The sequence below is a fragment of the Myotis myotis genome, unplaced genomic scaffold (assembly GCF_014108235.1).
Source record: "Myotis myotis isolate mMyoMyo1 unplaced genomic scaffold, mMyoMyo1.p scaffold_m19_p_5, whole genome shotgun sequence".
Classification (NCBI taxonomy): Eukaryota; Metazoa; Chordata; class Mammalia; order Chiroptera; family Vespertilionidae; genus Myotis; species Myotis myotis.
The window spans coordinates 92,103,659-92,114,122 of NW_023416357.1; positions in this window are offsets into that span (position 1 = coordinate 92,103,659).

Here is a 10,464-nt window from a genome sequence, read left to right on the forward strand (position 1 = left end):
GAACAAATGAAAGATAAAAGCAGACATAAGCAAATTAGAAAACAGAAAAACAACAGAATTCATGATAAATCGAAGAGCTAGCTCTTTTAAAAGACTCATAAAAGAGACAAACCTCTGGCAAGGTTAGACTAGGGAAAAAAAAGCCCAGATAAATAGCACTAGAATATAAAAGGGATCTGAAACAAAAACATGGAAGAAGATTAAAGTTAAGAGCATGCTGTGTTTAAATTTATGCTAATAAAATATTAACCAAAAGAAGGCAATAAAATTCACTTGAGAAGAGGTAGAAAAATCCCACTGGAGGGGAGATCCAAGATGGCAGTGGGCTAGGTGGATGTTACACTCACCTCCTCCAAGGACCAAACTGGAATTACAACTAAAATATAGAACAATCAATCTGAATAAGCAATGGAAGACCAGGTGAATAGAAGCTTTATAATGAAGGATTTACAGAAGAAGCTACATTAAGACTGGTAGGAAGGGTAGGGACATGAAAAGGGCTGGCCCTGTTCCCATGGTCAGTTGCTGAGATTCCAGAGGGAAAACCCAGCTGCAAAGGTTCCCTGTGAGGAATATGGGGTTTTCAGCCCCATAACAGACTCCCCAGCCCAGAGCACCAGAACTGGGTTCTCTATATACAGTATCATGTCATCTGCAAATAATTACAGTTTTACTTCCTCCTTTCCAATCTAGATACCTTTTATTTTTTCTTGTCTGATTGCTGTGGCTAGGACTTTCAGTACTATCCTATCCTAGAGGCCTGGTGCATGAAAGTCGTGCATGGGGGTTGTCCCCTCAGCCCAGCCTGCACCCTCTCCAATCCAGGACATCCCTCTCATAATCCTGGACCACTGGCTCCTAATCACTCACCTGCCTGCCTGCCTGGTTGTCCCTAAGTGCTCCCCCCCCCCCCCCCCGCTGCCGGCCTGATCACCCTTCACTGCCTCTGCATGCCAGCCTGATCACTCCTAACTGCCCCTTCCCTGCCGGTCTGGTCGCTCCTAACTGCCCCCACCCCGCCGGCCTGGTCACCCCTTACTGCCCCCCTCTGCTGGACTGGTTGACCCCAACTGGCCCCCCGTCAGTCTGGTCACCCCTCACGGCCTCCCCGATGACCTGGTCACCCCATGCACCCTGCTGTTCAGTCGCTTGGTTGTCCCTCACTAACCCCCCTGCCGGTCTGGTTGCCCCACACAGCCTGCTTGTTCAGTCGTTTGGTCATCCCTCACTAACTGCCCTGCCAGCCTGGTCATATGCAGCCATCTTGTGAGGGCATGAGGGTTAATTTGCATATTACCTCTTTATTATATAGGATAATAAAAGGGTAATATGCAAATTGACCAATGGGGCAACAACTGGTAGTTATGACATGCATTGACCACCAAGGGGCAGATACTCAACACAGGAGCATCAACACATGGGGAGGGCTGCTTGAGCTGAGAGCTGGTGAGTGCAGTGGCAGTGGCAGGAGCCTCTCCTGTCTCCATGGTAGTGCTAAGGATGTCCAACTGATGGCTTGGGGAGTGGGCCTAAGCCATCAGTTGGATATCCCCCAAGGGCTGCTGGACTGCGAAAGGGTGCAGGCTAGGCTGAGCCCCCTCCCAGTGCACAAATGTCATGCACCAGGCCTCTAGTCTATAATAATAAATGCATAACATGCTAATTAGACCCGACGTCCTCCTGGATGACCTTCCAGATGAAGCCAGGGCTGCGGAGGAAGCCCAGATCCTACGTGCCAGAGGGAAGCTGGTGCCGGCAGCAGGAGGAAGGAGGGCCTAGCCTACTCTTGCATGATTTTGTGCATCGGGCCTCTCTATTGAATAAGAGTGGTGAAAGCGTACGCCCCTGTCTTGTTCCTGTTCTTAAGGGAAATGCTTTTAGGTTTTGCCCAATGAGTATGATGTTGGCTGTGGGTTTGTCATATATACCCTTTATTATGTTGAGGTATGTTTCTTCTATTCCCACTTTGCTGTGAGTTTTAATCATAAATGGGTACTGGATTTTATCAAATGCTTTTTCTACATCTATTGATATGATCCTGTGATTTTTTATCCTTCATTTTGTTTATGTAGTGTGTCACATTAATTGATTTACATATATTGTACCAACCTTACATCCCCAGAATAAAGCACACTTAATCATAGTGTATGACCTTTTTAATGTATTGCTAGATCCAATTTGCTAATATTTAATGAATGAGATCAGTAAAGTAGCAGGATACAAAATAAATATCCAGATATTAGTTTCATTTTATACACCAGTAATGAACTATCAGGAAGGGAAACTAAGAAAGCAATCCCATTTAAAATTGCCTCAAAAAGGATAAAATACCTAGAAATAAATGTAACCAAAGATTTTAAAAGACCTGTATTTGAAAAATTATAAGACATTGAAGAAAGAAATTAAAGAAGATACAAATAAGTAGAAGAATAAAATTTTCATGGATAGGAAGAATTAACATCATTAAAATGTCCCTACTGGTCTGGTTGGTGTTTCTCAGTGGTTAGAGTATTGGCCCACCCATTGAAGGGTTGTGGGTTCGATTCCTGGCCAAGGGTACATACCAGGGTTGCAGGTTTGTTCCCTGGCCCTGGTTGGGGTGCATGTCGGAGGCAACCAGTTGATGTGTCTCTCTCACATCAATGTTTCTCTCTATATATATCGCCCCTCCCTTCCTTCCACTCTCTAAAAATCAATGAAAAAAAATCCTTGGGTGAGGATTAACAACTGTCCATACAAATGTCCATACTACCAAAAGCAATCTATAGATTCAACATAATTCCTACCAAGATACCAATGACATATTCCACAGAACTAGAAAAAATATTCCAAAAAAAAAATGATATGGAACCAGTAAGACCCCAAATTGCCACAGCAATGTTGAAAAAGAAGAGCAAAGTTGGAGGAATCATGCTGCTTGATATCAAACTATACTACAAGGCCATAGTAATCAAAACAGCATGGTGCTGGCATAAGCAGACATATAGACCAATGGAACAGAATAGAGAGCCTAGAAATAAACCCACCCTTTTATGGTTAATTAATATTTGACAAAGAAGGCAAGAATGTGCAATGTGGTAAAGACAGTCTGTTCAACACATGGTGTTGGGAAAATTGGACAGATATGTGCAAAAAGATGGAACTAGACCACCTTTTTACACCATACACAAGAATAAACTCAAAATGGATTAAAGATGTAAATGTGACTTGAAACCATAAAAATCCTAGAAGAAAATATAAGCAGTAAAATCTTAAACATTTCTTGTAGCAATATTTTTTTCTGATATATCTCATTGGGTAAGGAAAACAAAGAAAAAATAACAAATGGGACTAAAAGTCTTTGCACAGCAAAGGGAACCATTAATAAAATGAATAGACAACTCACTGAATGAGTGAACATATTTGCTAATGATACACCTGATAAGGGTTAAAGAACTTACAAAACTTAACACCAAAAACCCCTCCCCCCAAAACAACCAAACAATCCAATTAAAAAATGGACAAAGGACCTAAATTAACTTTTCCCATAAGGGGACATACAGATGGACAATAAGCATATGAAAAGATGCTCAATGACATTAATCATCAAAGAAATGCACATTAAAACAACAATGAGATATCATTTCACACCTGTCAGAGTGTCTACGATCAATAAATCAACAAAGAGTAAGTGTTGGCGAGGATGTGAAGGAAAGGGGACCTTCGTGCACTATTAGGAATGCAGATTGGTGCAGCCACTGTAGAAAACAGTATGGAGTTTCCTCCAAAAATTTTAAAGTGGAACTGCCTTATGACTCAGTGATTCCACTTCTGGCAGTTTATTGGAAGAAACCAGAAACACTGCTCTAGGTGGTTTTATTCAGTGGTTAGAATGTTGGCCTGTGGACTGAAGGGTTGCAGGTTCGATTCTGGTCAAGGGCACGTACCTCGACTGCAGGCTCGATCCCAGTTCCAGTCGGGGTGCATGCAGGAGGCAACCAGTCAATGTGTCTCTCTCTGTGCGCCTCCCCCCCTGCCATCCCCCCACCCCTGTTGCTTCCATTCTCTCTAAAAAGTCAATGGAAAAAATATCCTCAGGTGAGGAGTAACAAAACAAAACAAAAAAACAAGAAACACTGATTCGAAAGAATATATGCACCCCTGTGTTCATTGCAGTGTTATCTACAATAGCCAAGATTTGGAAGCTGCCCGGGTGTCCATCAGTAGATGAATGTATGAAAAAAGCTGTGGTATATTTACACGATGGAATACCACTTGACCATAAAAAAGAAGGAAATCTTACCTTTTCTGACAGCATGGATGGACTTAGAGAGTATTATGCTAAGAGAAATAAGCCAGTCAGAGAAAGACAAATACCATACAATTTCACTTATATGTGGAATCTAACAAACAAACAAACAAACAAACAAACAGAAACAGGCTCATAGATACACAAAACAGACTGACAGCTGTTAGTGGGGAGGGGTCTGGGGGTCTGGGTGAGAAAAAAATGAAGGGATTAAGCAAAATAACCCCCAAATCCCCATAGACATAGACAACAATATGGTGATTACCAGAGGGAAAGGGAGGTGGGTGGCGATAGAAGAAGGTAAAGGGGCTTTAATGGTGATGGAAGGAGACTTGACTTTGGGTGGTGAACACATAATACAATATACAGATTATGTAGTATGGAATTGTATAGCTGAAACCTATATAACTTTATTAACCAATGTCATCCCAATAAATTCAGTAAAACATTTCTTTAAATGAAAAATCCAACTGGCCCCAAAGTCATTGGATAAACTGATCAAGAACTCTGCTACTTTGATGAAACATAAGGGCTCTGACGACAGGGGCAGAGGGAGGGGTGAATTCTATAAAACCTTACGAGAAGAAATCATGTCTATATCATTTAGTTGCTTCCAGAGTTTAAAGAAGTTTCAAAGTGCTGCAATTGATTTTACAAAGCTAACCTAACCCTGGTAACCATATACTGAGAAGACAGAGAGACAGAAACACCAAGGGGGGGAAACAAGAGCAATAGAGACCAAACTGATTTATGGAGAATGTACTGGGTGGAGGTGTCCCTCCAAAATCCACATCCACCTGGAAGCTCAGAATGTGATCTTATTTGGAAACAGGGCCTTTGCAGGTGAAATTATTAAGATGAGATCATAATGGATTAGGGTGGACCCTGAATCAAGGACTGGTGTCTTTCTAAGAAGCGGAGAGGACACACAGAGAACACTGTGACAATGTGCAGAAGTCCATGTGACGATGACATCAGAGGTGGGGCAATGAGGCTACAAGTCAAGGAATGCCATGACCTTCTGAGCGCCACCAGGAGCGGGAAAAGACAAGGAAGGATTCTCCCCCAGAGCTTTTGGAGAAAGCTCAACTCGGCTAACACCTTGATTTTGGACTTTCGACTTCTAAACTGCGGAGAACTATGAGAGAATAAGTTGTGGTACTTTGTTATGGCAGCTCTGGGGGACATGATAATAGACTTCCCCTGTAAGAGAGGCCAGCTGTGTTTACTATTTGCTATACTTGTAGCTTGAGGAATAGACCTTCGTAACCACTTGAGGAGCCAAGTTTGAGTTGAGAATTCTCCCAGGCTCCTTGGCATCCTAAGATATTATTGGATGGCATAGGGCAGCTGAATACCCTTTCCTTATAGGCCCCAGCTGGGCCCTATATCAGAATGGACTTTGTGGAAATAGTGTGGACACTCTAGCACGCATATCCAGGCTTTGTCCACCCTCCACACAATCACACCTCTTTGCCGACTCCTCGGGCCTAGGAATGCAGACGCCTGTGGTGTGGTCCTCCATTGGGAGAACAGACCTAGGGAAAAAGCCTGCACAGGCCCTGGGTGCAGGTTAGGTAGAGGATTCTGGGTCCTGGGCAGTCAGAACAAGGTCTAGGAGGCAGGGGGCACTGGACTCAGGCACCCAGGATCCCAGAGTCCCCAACCCAATTGGGCCTGTACCCACTTGCAGGGCTTTCTCCTTGGCCCTGCGGTCTCCTCGCCTATTGGGGAAGAGTGTGGGTAAAGGAGGGCCAGAGCAGGGCCCTCTAATGTAAGGGCAGGAGCTGCCTTTGTCTGCGTCTAAGGGTGGTGCAGCTTAGCAGCTTGTCACGTTGCAAAAAGAGATCCAACTCTACAGCCCACCGAAGACAAACGGGGACTCTGTTAATGGCGTTGGGACATCAGAGAAGGAACCACCTACAAACCACAGCGGACATCATTAGGCCTCTTGGTCCCCTCCCCCAAGTTCTTTGCCCCAAGTCCCTCAAGAGCCCCTAAAAAACACAAAAAGATTTCTTTACTGTGAACAATCTGGCTTTAACCTTTCTCCCCCAGCAAAACAAAAGCCATGTCTGGCTGGCTGCTAGGAAGTCTTATTACTTCTTGCTTCCCTCTAAGCAGCATGTCATACTATTTACCCAAGAAAACAAGTAGGGGATAGTGGTGGCCGTGGGATAGAGAGGAAGTTCCAGGTGGATGTGGATTTTGGAGGGACACCTCCACCCAGTACATTCTCCAGGTGAATTTTGCTGCTAAAAACAAAACTTTCTTACTCCTATTTTGTAATCATTAAATAAAACAAAGTATGGAATACAATAATATATTTAAAAGAATGATGTAACATGACTAAGTACAGCTCAGAAATCACAGGTGCAAGGATGGTTTGATATTAGAAAATTTATGGATTCATAGCATTCATAGGTCAAAGAAGAAAAGCATACCAGCCAATAGAATTCAATTTCTTCTCTTCCTACAACCACCTTATTAAATTGGAGACAGAGGCTTAACATGAAAAAGAATAAATCAAGAGTCTACAAAATAGCTAATTGGTCAAGTAATGGAAGCATTTCTACTTAAACCAGGATAAGGCAAAAATGCCTGGTATTCCAACACAGTACATTATTAAATTCTATAAGCTCTAGTCAAAGTGGGGCACACTGTGAGGCCGATAGTCTATATTTGACTTGCCTGGTTTTTTAAAATTTTGAGTTCATTTCCAACATTTAAAAAAAGAACTTTGGTATATCTCTTTAAAAAAAATCTGACCATCTGTCAACACCAGGCCTATTTTCCAAATGGCAGAAATTGGCTGGAGCTGAGTAAGAACTTCCCCCTTTAGACAAGATCTGTGCTCTCTCATTTGCTAAAGACCTCCCCTGGCCCAATTCATTCGTTCATGCTATTGCCTGGGCCCATGGGCACCTGAATTCCTGAACACATGCTGTAAGACAAATAATAGAAAATGAAGTATAATTATTGAAGGGGGACAAGACTATCAATACTAGTTTTGAATGAAGTGATGCCCTACTTGTAATATCCCAAAGAATCAACCGAAATACCACTGAAATGAAAAAGAATTCTGTAAGATAGTCAGTTATAAAATCCATAAAAATTAATATAGCAGAATGACTAGGGTTTGGGAAGGAAAGAGAGTTTAGTCACGATTTGCACTAACAACAAATAACTTTGAACTAAATTAAGCAGGAAATGTGCAGCATTTACGACTCAAACTACAAAATGTGGAAGAACATGAAAAATGACCTCAACACAAGTTAAACACACCGTTTTCCTAATACTGTAAGGATACCCATTATTACCAAAATAACATACATGCAATGCCAGGCCAATAAAAGTCTAAACATAACCTTTTTGGGGGGAAATTGGACCAAAAGAGTCTTAGCGGCTCATCTGGAAGACTACTTAAGGTAGCAAGTTAGCCAATAAAAATTTCAAAGGACATAATAAGGAAGCATCTGTCCAACAAGTTATATGATAATCAGACGTATAAGATACAATTGTAGGAACAATCAACATAATAGGAACAAAATTGAAAGTATGGAAACGCATCCGAGTGTTGGCATAAATACAGTGTAAGACAAAGGTGCTAATTCAAATCAGCAGGGAAGGAAAATATTTTCATCACCCAGTGTTAGGTTAACCATTTTGAAAACAGTTAGTTACATACCCCACATCACAAACAGACCTAAGTTTTCAATGGCACAGAAATTTAAATATATATATAAAAAAATGAAATACGTACCAAAGAACATTTAGGTGAATTTTATATATTCTCAAATAAAAAATGAATTTTTAAAATACTGAGCAATTTGAGAACATATAAAATTTTAAAAATCTGGAAGGCAAAAGCATAAAAAAAAAGACAAATTTAGACAAACATATGACACTTGTGAAACCCCTCAAAGATATAATTCTCACAAATAAATAAAAGAAATATTTGCTAGATGACAGGGGAAATGATACCAATAAGCAATTCACACACACACACACACACACACACACACACACCCACACACACACACACACAACAAGAGAGAGGAGAGATAGAGAGAGAAATATATACTAAAAGAATGGTCAAGAAACATGAAAAAATTTAACCTCAATAGTAATTGATGAAATACAAATTAAAATAAAGAAGTGGAATCTGAACTTAGCGTACTGATGATGGATGATAAAAGGCACAAAAATATTATTCTTAGCGAGAGTGTGGAAAAATAGGCTTTTTTTATACCCTGCTAATCAGTTTATAAATTGATAAGACCTCCTTGGAGAGCAATGCAGCTGTATGTATACAAGAAAGTTAAAACATGTTTTTAACCCATGATTAGGAATTCTCACTTATCAGAATTTATCCTGAAGAACATTGTCATGGATGTGCATAAAAGTTTAGTGTGAAAAAGTCTCATGTCATCATTGCTTCAAAAAGGAAACAATTGGAAATGTAAGGGTCCACAGCAGAGACATGATTTAGTAACGCCCAGGGCTGATAGGAAGTGTGAGAGCACTCACTAGCCATCATCAGTTTTCATTGTGGCTGTGATGCACACTTAATAAGCATTTAGATTTCGCCGGCATGAGAAAGTACTCTTATCACTCAAATAATGATGTGGAAGAACATTTGTCACATTAAAAAAACTATACAATGTCAGGCAAAAACTTACAAAATGGCATATGTAGAAAGATCCCATTTTAAATGATATAAATTATATATGTAAGTAACAAAAGAAAAGATGCCAGAAATATATCTCTGGCTAGTAAAATTAGATACAGTTATTTTTGCCTAGTCTTACTTTCTAACAATCACAGAAGCGTCTAAGTATACTTTCTTTTTAAGTTTTTAAAAATATTTTTATTGATTTTTTTTTGAGAGAGAGAAAGAGGAAGGGAGAGAGATAGAGATAGAAGCATTGATGAGAGAGAAAATCATCATCTCTCGGCTGCCTCCTGCACACCCCGACTGGGGATCAAGCCCACAACCTGGGCATGTGTCCTGGCTGGGAAACAAACCAGTCACCTCTTGGTTCATGGGTCAAGGCTCAATCACCGAGCCACACCAGCTGGTCCTAAGCATACTTTCTTTAATAAAAGCTCACTCTTTTTAAGGTAACGGTCACCACTGGTAGAGGCTACTCTTATGTCAAGGATGGCGATATCTGGAAAGTGTCCATGGCTAGGGTTAGGGTGCTGGTGACCAGGTGAAGGGTTAGAGGCTTTCAAGGGAACAAGGTATGTGTGTATCAGGAGACTTGCATATGAATAAGCACTACAAGAAAACACCTGAGTGACAGGAGGGTGGTTTTTCTTTCCTTTCCTACACTCTTTCCCGTAGCCCAAACTTGACGAGATGATGTTTGTTTATGGCCAAAGGAAAAAATACAGTTGACCCCGAACGACACAGGTTTGGACTGTGCGGGTCCACTTACACACAGGTTTCTTTCAGTAAATACTGTAAATACATTTTCTCTTCCTTACGATTTTCTTAATAACATTTTATTTTCTCGAGCTAACTTTATTATAAGAATACAGTATGTCGTATATATAACTTAGCAAATATGTGTGAATTAACTGTTTATGTTAGCGGTAAGGCTTCTGGTCAGCAGTAGGCCACTAGTTGTTAAGTTTTCCAAGGAGTTAAAAGTTATAGATGGATTTCTGACTGCATGGCGAGGGGGGGGGGGTGGAGGGAGGTCAGCACTCCTAATTCCGGCATTGTTCAAAGGTCAACTGTACACAACTAATTAATATTGCAAAAGCCTAGCATGGCTTTAAATGGCACCAGGGCCTGGCCCTGCCACTCACCACATCTCAACCCCTGCGCCCTGCAGGTGGCTGGGCACCAATGCCTGGGATTTGGCTGCTTCCTCTTTCCCACCTGTACTTTCACAGTTTCTTAGCCTTTTCATTTTCAGTTAAAATACAGATAAATACCTTGTCGATATGATGACGGGAAAAGATTTATGAAATAATTTTTTTAAAAGATTTTTTAAAGAAAAAGCATTCCTTATAAAAGGTTGATGCATTTTACTCTATTAAGAACTTTTATTCATAAGAGATACCTCAGAGAAGGTGGGTAACAAACAAAGGATCAGTGTTGAGAACATGTTAAGTGCTCCTTTAATAAGAAGGTCACAAACTATTGGAGGAAAATGGACCAA